The following is a 12,093-nucleotide window of genomic DNA, read 5'->3' as shown; positions in this document are numbered from 1 at the left end:
TACATCACATCAGGATAGAAAATCAGCCTTTCTATTTTCAGAGCCAGGATAAAAGGTGACTACAAAATCACATTCTGAGAAAAACCAGGACCCTCTTAAGTGATGAGGAAACAGCACTCTGGCAGACCTTAAAATCTGTAAATTGCAGTAATCTGTGTATATGGTTAGTGGGAATTTAGCCCCTAACAAATAAATCCTAAATTCTTAGAAAGCTGTGCATATAACTAGTAGTTCTTTCTCTGCTATGGTATCATTTACCTCAGCTGCATTTATTTTCTTGGACAAATAGGCCACCGGGTGCAGCTGACTTTGTGATAAGATTGCACCCATAGATTTGCTTGAGGCATCTGCTTCTACAACAAAGGGTTTATTAACATCTGGAAGGGAAACAACCTTTACATTGCGGTGATTACACTGCAATGTCATTACAACGTGGTCGTTACAAAGACCTCGTTGTTACCACGCAATGCCATTACTACGCAAGTCAATACATTGACTTGCAGTAGATGGCGCTCTAACATTAGAAATAGTATAGTTTACAATTCCAACACCTTCCCTACTGTTGCGTAGGCTGGAGTTGGAATAGTAAATGATATATTTATAATATCAGCGGACCATCTACTGCAAATCAGTGTAATGACTTGCCGAGTAAAGGCACTGCGTGGTAACAACATGGTCGTTGTAACGACTGCGTTGTAATGCCACGCGATGTATTGACTCGTCTAGTAATGAGTCATATTCCTTCTGGAAGGGCCAGAATTGGGGGGAGAAACAAAAGCCTCTTTAAGGGCAACAAAGGCTCTCTTACTGTCAGGAATCCACTGGAAATTTATGTTTTTACACAGTAACCTAGTGATAGGTGTTACTATCAAGGAAAACTGAGGAATAAACTGGCAATAAAAATTTGCAAACCCCACACCATGTTGCCTTAACTTGCCCAAAATAGTTTTGACATGATATTCATGTTCAATTGCTGTTTGAGACTAAATTAAAATATCGTCAATATAAATGATAACAAACTGATCCAAATAGTCTTTCAGCACATAATTTACAAGGAGAGAAATGAGAGGGAGAGGATACCTATTCTTGATGGCTATATTGGTCAAGGCCTGATAATCAATACAGGTGTGTAACTCTCTATTTGATTTTTGTGTAAAGAAAAAGGTGGAAGCTGCAGGTGATTTAGAAAGACAGGTAAATCCATTGTCCAAGTATTTTTCTAGATATTCCTTCACAAACTGATTTTCTTTTTCTGTGAATGCATATATATGGCTACAAGGTATTTTACCCCCGGGCACTAAATCAATCTGACAATCATAAGCTCGGTGGGTGGTAAAGTCTCAGCCCAATCTTGACTGAATACATCCTGGTATTCATGGAATTGTTCAGGTAATGTTATCTCTTTTTCCTCTGTTGTAGCGGTAGTGTGATGCAAGAAGGTATTACAGGTTTGAGTATGCTGGGCATGATTACATACTTCCTGACAAAAAGTAGAGGAGAACTCTCCAAACCTCTGACTCCAATCAATTATAAGCTTCTGGAGTGTTAGCCAAGGCATGCCTAATATTTACTTGAATTGTGGGGAATCAATCACATCAAATTAAATGTGTCCTTGATGGTGAACCTTTTGGTTTCAAGTGTAATTTCAGTAAGTGCTTAGAATCAAGGAAATTAAATGTAGTCCCTAAATCAATCATAGCTTCAACAGGTTGCATTTGGTTATCATTTGTTTCAATGTGTTTCTTCAGTGTTATATATGGTAATGCACTGTGTAAGGTGTTAGCCACACTCTGTTCAGGAGATAGTCGAATTCCAAAACATACTCCTGATTCTGTGATGGGATTACTAGTTTTTCTGAACCTTTCAGGCAATCTATGATGAAGTTGCCTTTTTTCCCACTGTATATGCAGAGGCCGTTCTAATGGCACTTATCCCGTTCTTCTCAAGGTAAACGGCCACAAACCCCGCCTATTTCCATGGGTTCTGAGGAATCCACTACTAGAGTTAGCGTGGAACAATAAAAGGTCTTGGTTTCTATTGTTATCTTATCTCCTCTTCTCTCTGACAGAAGATAGTCTAATCGCAAGGCCAAATTAATGAGAGCGGAAGAACTGGTCAACTGAGGCTCGACTTGCACCAATATGTCCTTCAGTATATCTTTTAGGGCCAGATGTACAACCATATTTTGCGCTCGCAAATGGGAAATCGGCCCGTTTGTGACTGCAAAATAGGTTTGCCCTATTTACAAACCCCATTTTGTGAGTCGTAACGTTTTACTGACTCTCAAAATAGGGTTCCCAACTCACTATAAGGAAGGGGTGTGCCAAGGGCGTCCCTTCCTGATAGCGACTCACACAGCAATGTAAGATTGTTTTGCGGCTGCAAAACACTCACAGTTTAACACCCATTTCAAATGGGTGGTAACCCACTCGCAAACAGGAAGGGCCCCCAGGGGACCTCTTCCCCTTTGTTACTGGCATTGAAAATATTTTTTAAGAGCAGGCAGTAGACCCACGGACCAATGTTTCATTTTTTTTTTCAATGCATCCTGTTTTCTTTTAAGGAAAATGGGTTGTATTTAAAAAAAAAGAACTGCTTTATTTAAAAAGCCTTCACAGACATGGTGGTCTGCTGACGAGATGCTTTACAAAACGAAAAATAAAAAGTTAACTTTTCATTTTTAAAGAGCAGGCAGTGGTCTGTGGGACCACTGCCTGCTCATAAAAATGGTTTAACAAACATTTGCAAATGGGTTACCACCGACTTGAAGTAGGTGGTAACATGCAAATGTTTTGCAAATGAGGTCACAAAACATTCATACATACGCCCTGAACACGTCCCTTCCTAGTACCAAATCGCAAACCCATTTTGCGATTTGGTAACAGGTTTCCAAATCGCAAAATTCATTTTTTTGCATCGGAAAATCAATTTATGCATTCGCAAACAGTCAGATTCAGCCGTTTGCCAATGCAAAAATGCTTGATACATCTGCCCCATAATCCTTATTCCCTTGGCGTAATTCAGGATTGGCATACCTACTGATCTTTCTTCAAACAAAATCTTTTTAAAACTCAGTCTTGAATCCAGTCCAGTGATATAATAACATTGTCTTCATTCACTAAGGGTGTAGCCCATGCTGCGGCATCACTCCCTAAAAGACTGGGCATCTGGAAATGACTGGGGGTGCACCATAAAGTGTAATTGCACCAGTGTCAGAAACCTCTGTACTTTATTTGGATCCCCTAAAAAACGTCCAGGAGGTGCTAATGGAACAGGAGAAGGAACTGTCACTGTGACCACAGCAGGAGGGTGAGGAATAGGGGCTCCCATTGGCCTCTCCTGCTTGGCAGGTGAGTGATGGCGTGTTTTTAATTTAGTTTGCAATTGGTTCACCCTAGTTGCTAAGGCAGTACTTTTGGCTTGAAGTGCAATTATTTTCCCATGGAAGTCTGCTATCATAGCACACAAATCATCTATGGAGGTCATTCTGGGAGGCACTGCTCAGGAGGCTCACAATCTCATGGGCCTACTATTCTGTCATTGCGAAGTATCCTCAGAAACAGTACCGCCCACAAAGCCCACCATCCAGCAACTCTGTGACACCATATGTAATGTAATGTAATGTAAGGGGGTTTTAGTATAGCACAGACTATCACTCCAGGGAGCATCTTGGCGCTTTGAGGTAACCATGCATAGATGGAATAGCACTAGATCAGCTGTACATCAGGGAGAGCAGATTGCTTTATACTAAGCTCTTGCATAGTGTATAGGGTAGGCTATATATCCAGGTTTTTAAGGTCTTTCTGAAAGCGGCTTCGGATGTAATTTTCCGAAGAGGCAAAGGCAATTTGTTCCAGGCCTTTGAGCCCCGGGCTGCCAAAGCCTTTCCTCCTCTAGTCTTTGGTCTGAAGGTGGGGATGGTAAGGAGGTTAGCTTCTGATGATCTAAGATGTCGTGAAGGTTTGTATCGCTCAAACATGGCCTGGATGTAGCTGGGCCCTCTTCTGTGATAGGCCCTAAAAGTGATCAGGAGGATTTTGAAAAGCACCCTCTTGTGTATCGGCAACCAATGGAGGGCATCCATTGCTGCTGTGGCCGATGTCCTCCTATGCCATCTTACTACCAGCCTAGCGGCTGCGTGTTGAACCATTTGTAGCTTATGCCCTACCGTTCTGTTTGTCCCTGCATAGATGCTGTTGCAGTAGTCAAGTCGCGATGTAATGAGCGCTACTGCCACCATTTTCCGAGCTGAAATCGGTATCAGATCGAAAAATGTTCTCAGGCCCTTCATAATATGAAACACGTTCCTGCCACAGTAACTGCCTGCTGTTTAAATGCTAAGGTATCATCAAATTTGATACCTAGGTTTCTGACTGTTTTGATGGTATTAGGGGCTGCCGAAGCATCTTCCGGCCACCATAAGGTGGTACTGAAAAGATTATCTTTTCCATATGGCAGAATTTTGGTTTTCCCCGAATTGCACTTGAGATGGTTATTTCTCATCCATTCAAACGTAGCTCTGAGGCAGTTTTTAAGATTCGTTTCAGCCTCAGAGGTGTTGTCATCCAACACCAGGATGAGCTGCGTGTCATCCGCATACGAGATGGTGTTAATTTTGAAGGATGATATCAGTGCATTCAGGGGGGCCATATATACATTGAAAAGCATAGGGCTCAAACAAGAGCCCTGCGGTACCCCTGAGGTGAGTCGCTTTTCTTCAGATCTGAAATGACCTAGGGTGATTACTTGGCGACTGTTTGCCAGGAAACTTTTTACCCAACCTAGTACATTTCCTGCTACCCCGGCCGCGGCTAGACGGTCCACAAGGATGGTATGTGAGACCGTGTCAAACGCCGCGGACAAGTCCAGGAGTACCAGGATGGCCTTTTTTCCCTGGTCCATTGCGGCTCGCAGAGTTTCCGAGGTGAAGATGAGGGCTGACTCTGTGGAGTGATTAGCTCTGAAACCTGCCTGGTTTGAGTGCCAGATGTTGTTTGCCTCCAAAAAACGGATTGAGCTGTTTATTTACGGCTTTCTCTGTTAATTTACAGAGCGCAGTGAAATGGGTCGTAGGTTGGAAAGGGTCATTGGATCTGCTAGCTGTTTCTTTTGTAGGGGTTTTACCGCTACTAATCTCCATTCCACTCTATTCCACTCCACACCACTCCCCTCTATGACTCTACGCTAATTCACTCTAGGCCACTCTAATCCACTCCATTCTACACCACTCCACCCTATGACACTCTTCTGTACAAAACTCCAGTCTACACTTTGTTCCACATTATACTGCTCCACTTAATGACACTACTCCACTCTATGCTACGCCACTCCACTCTTTCCTACACTCTCCAACCCTTTACTCCACTTTATGCTACAACACACCACTCTATGACACTGTACTTCACTTTAAAGCACTCAACTCTACTCCACTTCATGTAACTTTACGACACTCCACTGCACTCCACTCTGTGACACTCCACTCTACAACACTATACGCCATGCTACGCAGCTCTCTATACAACTTTACTCTATATCCATCCATTCTACACCCCTCCACTCTACGACACAACACTCTACTCCATGCCACTCTATGTCATTCCACCCCACTCTACTCCACAGCACTCTACAAGCCTCCACTCTACAACCCTCCATGAGTCTCTAGGACACTCTACTCCACTCTACAATTCTACTCCGCTCTATGACACTCTACAACACTTCATGCCATGCCACTCTACGCCATGGAACTCTAAGCCACTAAACAACACTCCATGCCGCACTACTCTACACCACTCCACGCCTCTTTACTTCACTCTACCCACTCCATTCTATGACACTGTACTCCACTCTACACTAATTAACTTCACTAACGATACTCCACTCCACTCTATGGCACTCCACTCTACTCTATGGCACTCCACTCTACTCTATGACACTTTGCTCAACTTCATGCTATGCTATGCTATGCCACTGTACGCCGCTCCACTCTATGTAACTCCATTCTATGCCACTCTACGCCACTTCACTCTATGCTCCAACACTGTATACACTTCCACTCTACAAAACAATACTCTACTCCACTTTACACCACCCTACAACATTATAATTCACTGTACACCACTCTACTCAACCTTACCCCATTCTGCTCTTCTCCACGTCACTCTACAGCCCTCTACTCCACTCTAAGACACCTTCCTCTACTCTGACGCGCTATTCCACTCTTTGCTACGACACTCTACTCCAATCTATGTCACAACACTCTATACCTCTCTACTTCACTCTACGCCTCTCTACTCTTCGCCCCTTCACTCTACGCCCCTCTACATCACTGCATTCTACACCACTCAGTTCTACTCGACACCATGACACTCCACTCTGTATCAATGGCACTTCACTCTACCACACTTTAGGCCACTCTACAACACTCCACTCTAATCCACTCTATGCCACTATACTCTATGCCACTCTACTCTTCACCACAAACTTTTAGCAATGCATGCGATTGAGCACCTGCACCAATTTTCGCATTATTATACATTTGCCACATAATCCATCATCTGCTGCATATTCTGCAGATTTTAACAAAAAAAACGTTCTTTTTAGCTCAAACGGTTCAAAAGTTACTAAAAACGCAGCACACGTGTTGCAGCGCAATGGAAGGCCTTTTGCAAAGGTTGACTGGTCACTTTTCTGTTGCTTATTGCTATATTTGGATATTAGACTGGTACTAATGAGGTGCACCTAATGCCCAGACAGTGTTAACAAGTCTAAAAAGTACATAATGAAATAATACCATTAAAAAGTGTGCCACATTATGCAGCATAATTTCGCCTTTTTTTGCTGCATAATTTACTCAACACTGCCTCAAAATCTGGCCCTCTCCTACCGCATAATTCCAGGGGCTATGCTGAACAGCACGCCACGCTGGTGTAGAATTTAGCAAACCAATAACTCTTGCATAGGTGAGACATATTGACTCTGCCAATGCTAGTTTTCTTTGCGTTTTGGACATGGGTGTATGTTGAATATTGTAAGGTGGTGACTTTCGTAATTGTGTTTGTTAGTCATGTTAAGTGTATGTGCTTTTTTCACCTGTTTTTTCCCTGGTTTTCATCTCTTTCCACCCCGTGTCTTCTTTCCCCAGTCTTGTGGGTCATGCCCCGTGCTGTCATCCTTCAACATGCGATTTATAGCGGGTTTCTGGGGCTGTTGAGTGGCGTTGCTCTTTGGTGGCGACATGGGCTAGCCCCCGGAAACCCTACCTGAGTCTGGACCCCACGGTTCTGGTGCTGCCTTATTTCTCTCTTTACACAACAGCACTTAACTCGCCGTAGGCTGCTCTTATAAAGTCCATATTCAAGATTCGCCCGCTACTGAAGTCCTTGCCGCTGCCTTCTTCACACTTTTTAAATTCTATGGCAGGACAGGAGGCTCCGATTATGCTTTCTCATTTCTTTATTAGAAATGCTCAGCAGCCAATTAGAAACAATATATGGAAACAAAAAACTACACTACCCATGAACACTTGGGTATCACCTGACATACCATAGAGTCCCCAGTATAAAAGGACACATAGAGAATACCAAATCCTCTTTCTTTGCTGCTCCGCAGCCAGTTAAGTACTTTTCTGTCATTGATCAATGCTTTAATGCTTACTTGTCAATTGTTTACTGTTTCAAATGCTTCTTGTTATTGGTATTGCAGCGCGCTCTGCTGGCGCTTTGTCTGTGCCCTGCTTCGTTGCAGCCTTTCTTGCGGCGGTCCCGCTGGTGTTTACCTCTTCCTTTCGGGTTTTGCTTTCGGCGCTTTGCCTGCGGTTCACTGGAGCGTGTAGTCACCTCCCTGGGTCGGGCGCTACGCGCCCGCGCCTTTCGCTTTTTGTGGAGCTTTGAGTGCTTCTAAACTCTTTGGTGCAGGCGGCCGTTACCGCGCATGCGCGGCGGACATTTTCCTTGTTTACCTCCGGTGTTTTGCGATGCTCGGGGCACCTCAGACACTCGGCTTGACACCACAAGTGTCCACAGCCTGCTTTTTGCCCCTATTTACGCCCAACACACTGAATTATTGGTTTGGGCTGTATAATTTACATAGGCTTTGCCTAGAGTGGCTTTTCCTAGCAAGCACTCCCTCCACGCTTGATTTGTATATTGTCACAGGTTTTATCCAGAGCACTGTTGGCTTGCTTTGGGGTCTGTCACTCCCCAAGCATTGTGCCTTTGACCAGCCTGACTTTAGTCTCCTCTGTGGGCATTATAATTACACTTTGTGTAACCATCGAAGATTACTTGGATGAGGATGACTATTTTTATGATGATGAAATCTCTGGCTCTATGGAGCATGAGTTGGTGGAGGCATTAGATCAAGGGGTGCAGCATTCAGTTAACAAAGCGCTTGTTCACGCAATTACTCCATTGAAGCACCATTTGTCACACTATGCGCAGCAGCAGGGTTAGTTGCCAACTTCTTCGAAAGGTGCCTCCTCTAAATCTCCTGTTAACCCTCACAGATCTGATTTTCAAAAATTGGTGAAGACATTGGCTTCTGACCGGTCTTCACGTAAATACTCCGGAGCTGCTTCTGCGTCACAAGTTCAGCAGACTGATACGGATGACACTCATTCTTTATCCACTTCTGATGATGACCAACCTCTTGCGAAAAAATGTCTCGTAAAGGGCACTATGTTGATGCTCCTACTCACCCTCCAGTGCTCACTTTTGACCCGTCTGACTTCATTCATCCTAATTCCTCTTTGTGGCTTCCTTCTCCGGCTGTCGCTGAATATGTTCAGACTCATACTCGCAGGACTTTTGAAAAAGATGTCAGAGCTCGCCTCCGGTCTGAGTGTCCGCGTCCCGAATTGGCCGACCACTTGGCTGACACCCCGGAGGTCGACCCTACGATGGTCACTTATCTGAAGAAGTACGCAAAAGACCCAAAAAAATGTATTGACAGGGCTTGGCGTTCCTGCAAGACAAGCTGCTGGACTTGCTGGGTCCGCTTACCAAAATCTTGGACTTGAGTTTTCAGGCCAAAGAGTCTTTTGCTGTGGTGGATCTGGACGAGCTGATAGAGTGGTCTCAGAAAGCTATTTTCCAATTGGGTAATGCCACTTGTACAATGTCTTGTGAGTGCCGTCGCTCTATCCTTCTCAAATTAGATCCACAATTGGCGGAGCATTCCTCCTCAGAGTCGCGGATTGGACAAAGATCAAGCTTTATTAAGGAGGGCCATGTGCCCGGTTTTTGCCAGGGCCGGACGTCATAGGGGACGGTCGTTCGGCCGAGGATCGAACCAGAATTCCCAGCTGGGATTCCAGTCCCAAAGAGGTGGAGGTCAGGACTCCGGATATAACTACAGATCCAATTTCTATCCCTCTCGCAAAGGGAGAGGACAGTATAAAAAGGGACGAGGCTACGGAGGACAAGGCGTCATCAAGATTCCAACACTTCAGGTGAGCTTGATTCCTCCTTCGACAGTTGTGCTAGGGGGCAGGATTCGATTTTTTCTAGACAATTGGCGTCTGATCTCCAACGATGCATGGGTGTTGGAGACTGTTCAAGGGTACATGATAGAATTCTACCATCCTCAACATCAGTCCCTCCCTCCTTCTCCCCTTGTTTTTCCCTTCGGGACCAAGAGTTCATTTCAGTGGAGATCGATTCTCTTCTACAAAAGGGGACGATTTGTCAGACCTCCTGCCATCCTCAAGGCTTTGTGAGCACTGTCTTTCTGGTCCAGAAAAAAGGGGGCGGGTCCGGGTTGGTACTCAATGTCAAGTACTTCAACGGAGGGGTGGTTTATCGCCATTTCAAAATGGAAGGTATCCATCTTTTGCGAGATCTTCTTCGGAAGGGTGACTGGATGGTCCGCCTCGATTTCAAGGACGCGTATTTGTCAATTCCCATTTACGGCCCACACCGGCGGTTCCTGCAGCTTCAATGGCAGGGGATTTGGTTTGAGTACCGAGGGGCATATTACCAACAACTAGCAATGATTATCGCTATGTTGGTTTAGCGGCAATATTAATATCACCGAGCTCTGCCGATTTTTATCGCTTAGGAGCCTTGCTATTATCAAGGTTTATCTCCTAAGTGATAAAAATCGGCCGAAATGCATGAATATCGCTGTAAAGTCAGCGATATTCATGCGTTACCGAGCAAATGCTCTTAGCCATGTTATCCACCTACCATTGGATAACATGGCTAAGAACAGCTCTGGGCAGGTGTTAGCTTTTGGAGATAATCGCGCTTAGCGCGATTATTTCCAAAAGTTGATAATAGGAGATAGAAATGTTAGCGACTGTTTCCAGTCGCTAACATCTTGGCATGCCCACTTTGCATGTCATTAGCGATAATTATCGCTGACATGCAAAGTGGGCACCTAAATGCCCGCTATCTCCTACTAGCTGTTGCTAACTGGTGCCCTTGGTAATATGTCCCCAAGTTCTCCCGTTCGGCCTCTCGTCAGCACCTTGGTGCTTCACAAAACTTCTGAGGCCTGTCATGGAATCCTTGCAAGCCCGGGGAGTTCGGCTGATTATTTACTTGGACGACATTTTGATTATGGCAGATTGTCCTCAAAAGTTGATGCTGCACTTGGAGTGGTCCATCGATCTCTTACAATCTCTGGGTTTTCTGGTGAACCCTCAGAAGTCAGTCTTCCAACCTTCACAGTCGATAGAGTTTCTGGGTTTCCAGGTCAACTCCCTCGCATGTCAACTCCTCTTGCCCAAGCAAAAGATTCGCTACATCAAGAGGGAATTGACTTCTGTTTTGTCCAAACAGAGTGTGTCGTTGAGATCCTTAGCACGGATTGTCGGTCTGTTAGCTTCCTCGATTCAGGCGATTTTTCCAGGCCCTCTTCACTATGGGCGCTCCAACATTTGAAGATCTGTCATCTCCAGAAAGGCCTTCGCTATTCAGATCTGATTCCTCTTTCGGACGAGGCAAGGTGGGAGATGGTATGGTGGCTGGACCACATGGACGCCTGGAATGGGCGAGCCCTGTTCGGAGCGACCCCGGAGGTGGTGATCGAGTCGGATGCCAGTCTGTGGGGATTGGGAGCCCATTGCGGTCCGTTATCGACAGGAGGTCGGTGGTCTCAAAGGGAGTTGTCTCTCCACATAAACTGCCTGGAACTTCTGGCGGGGTCCTTTGCGATCCGTTGCTTCTCTCCGCGCTGGACCAATTGTTGCATTCTTCTCCGCATGGACAACGTCTCGGCGGTTCGGTATGTCAACAAGTTGGGTGGCACGCGGTCCAGGATATTGGCAGAAATCGCCAATGATTTTTGGCACTATTGCCTTTAGAGGAAGATCACAGTTATTGCATATCTTCCCGGTCGCAGCAATCTGATTGCGGACTGGAATTCTTAACATCTTCGGGACTTCAGCGACTGGAGGCTACATCCTCGTCTCTTCCGCTCTCTATCCCTTGTTTGGGGCAAGTGTCAGATCGACCTCTTTGCGTCTCACCTCAACACTCAGCTTCCCCTGTTTTTCAGCTAGAGGCCGGACCCGGAAGCCCTGTCCACGGATGCTTTTCTGCAGACCTGGCCATCGCTCCTGTGTTATGCCTTTCCCCCTTTCATGATGATCCCCAGGGTCCTGGCTCGCACAACCCTTTATCAGTCGGAGCTGATTCTGATAACCCCTCTGTGGAGGGCTCAAGCATGGTTCCCAGTTCTCCTGGAGATGAGTTGTGCAGTGCCGCTCCTTCTTCCCCGACGGTGGAATCTCTTGCTGGACCCTCTAGGCAATCCACATCCCCTGATCGAGTCGGGTCATCTTCTCCTTGTGGCGTGACGCATTTCAGGGAACGCTGGCAGGTCCCGGGACTTTCACGAGACTCTACCAGATTTATCAGCGAGGCTTGGTAGCCCAATACACACAAACGTTATGCAGGGTCTTTGCAACGATGGTGTGATTGGTGTGCTCCACAAGAGGTAGATCCCTCTTCAGCAGATGTCTCTTTGATTATTAATTTCTGGCCTCCGTCGCCTCGTCTGGTCTTGCTTATCGGACGGTTAATAACTTCCGTTCTGCCATCTCGGCGGGTCATATCCAGATTGATGGCAAACCTGCGGGTGAACATCCTT

Source organism: Lissotriton vulgaris, chromosome 10, assembly GCF_964263255.1.
Source record: "Lissotriton vulgaris chromosome 10, aLisVul1.2, whole genome shotgun sequence".
Lineage (NCBI taxonomy): Eukaryota > Metazoa > Chordata > Amphibia > Caudata > Salamandridae > Lissotriton > Lissotriton vulgaris.
Note: the sequence above shows the minus strand (reverse complement) of the source record.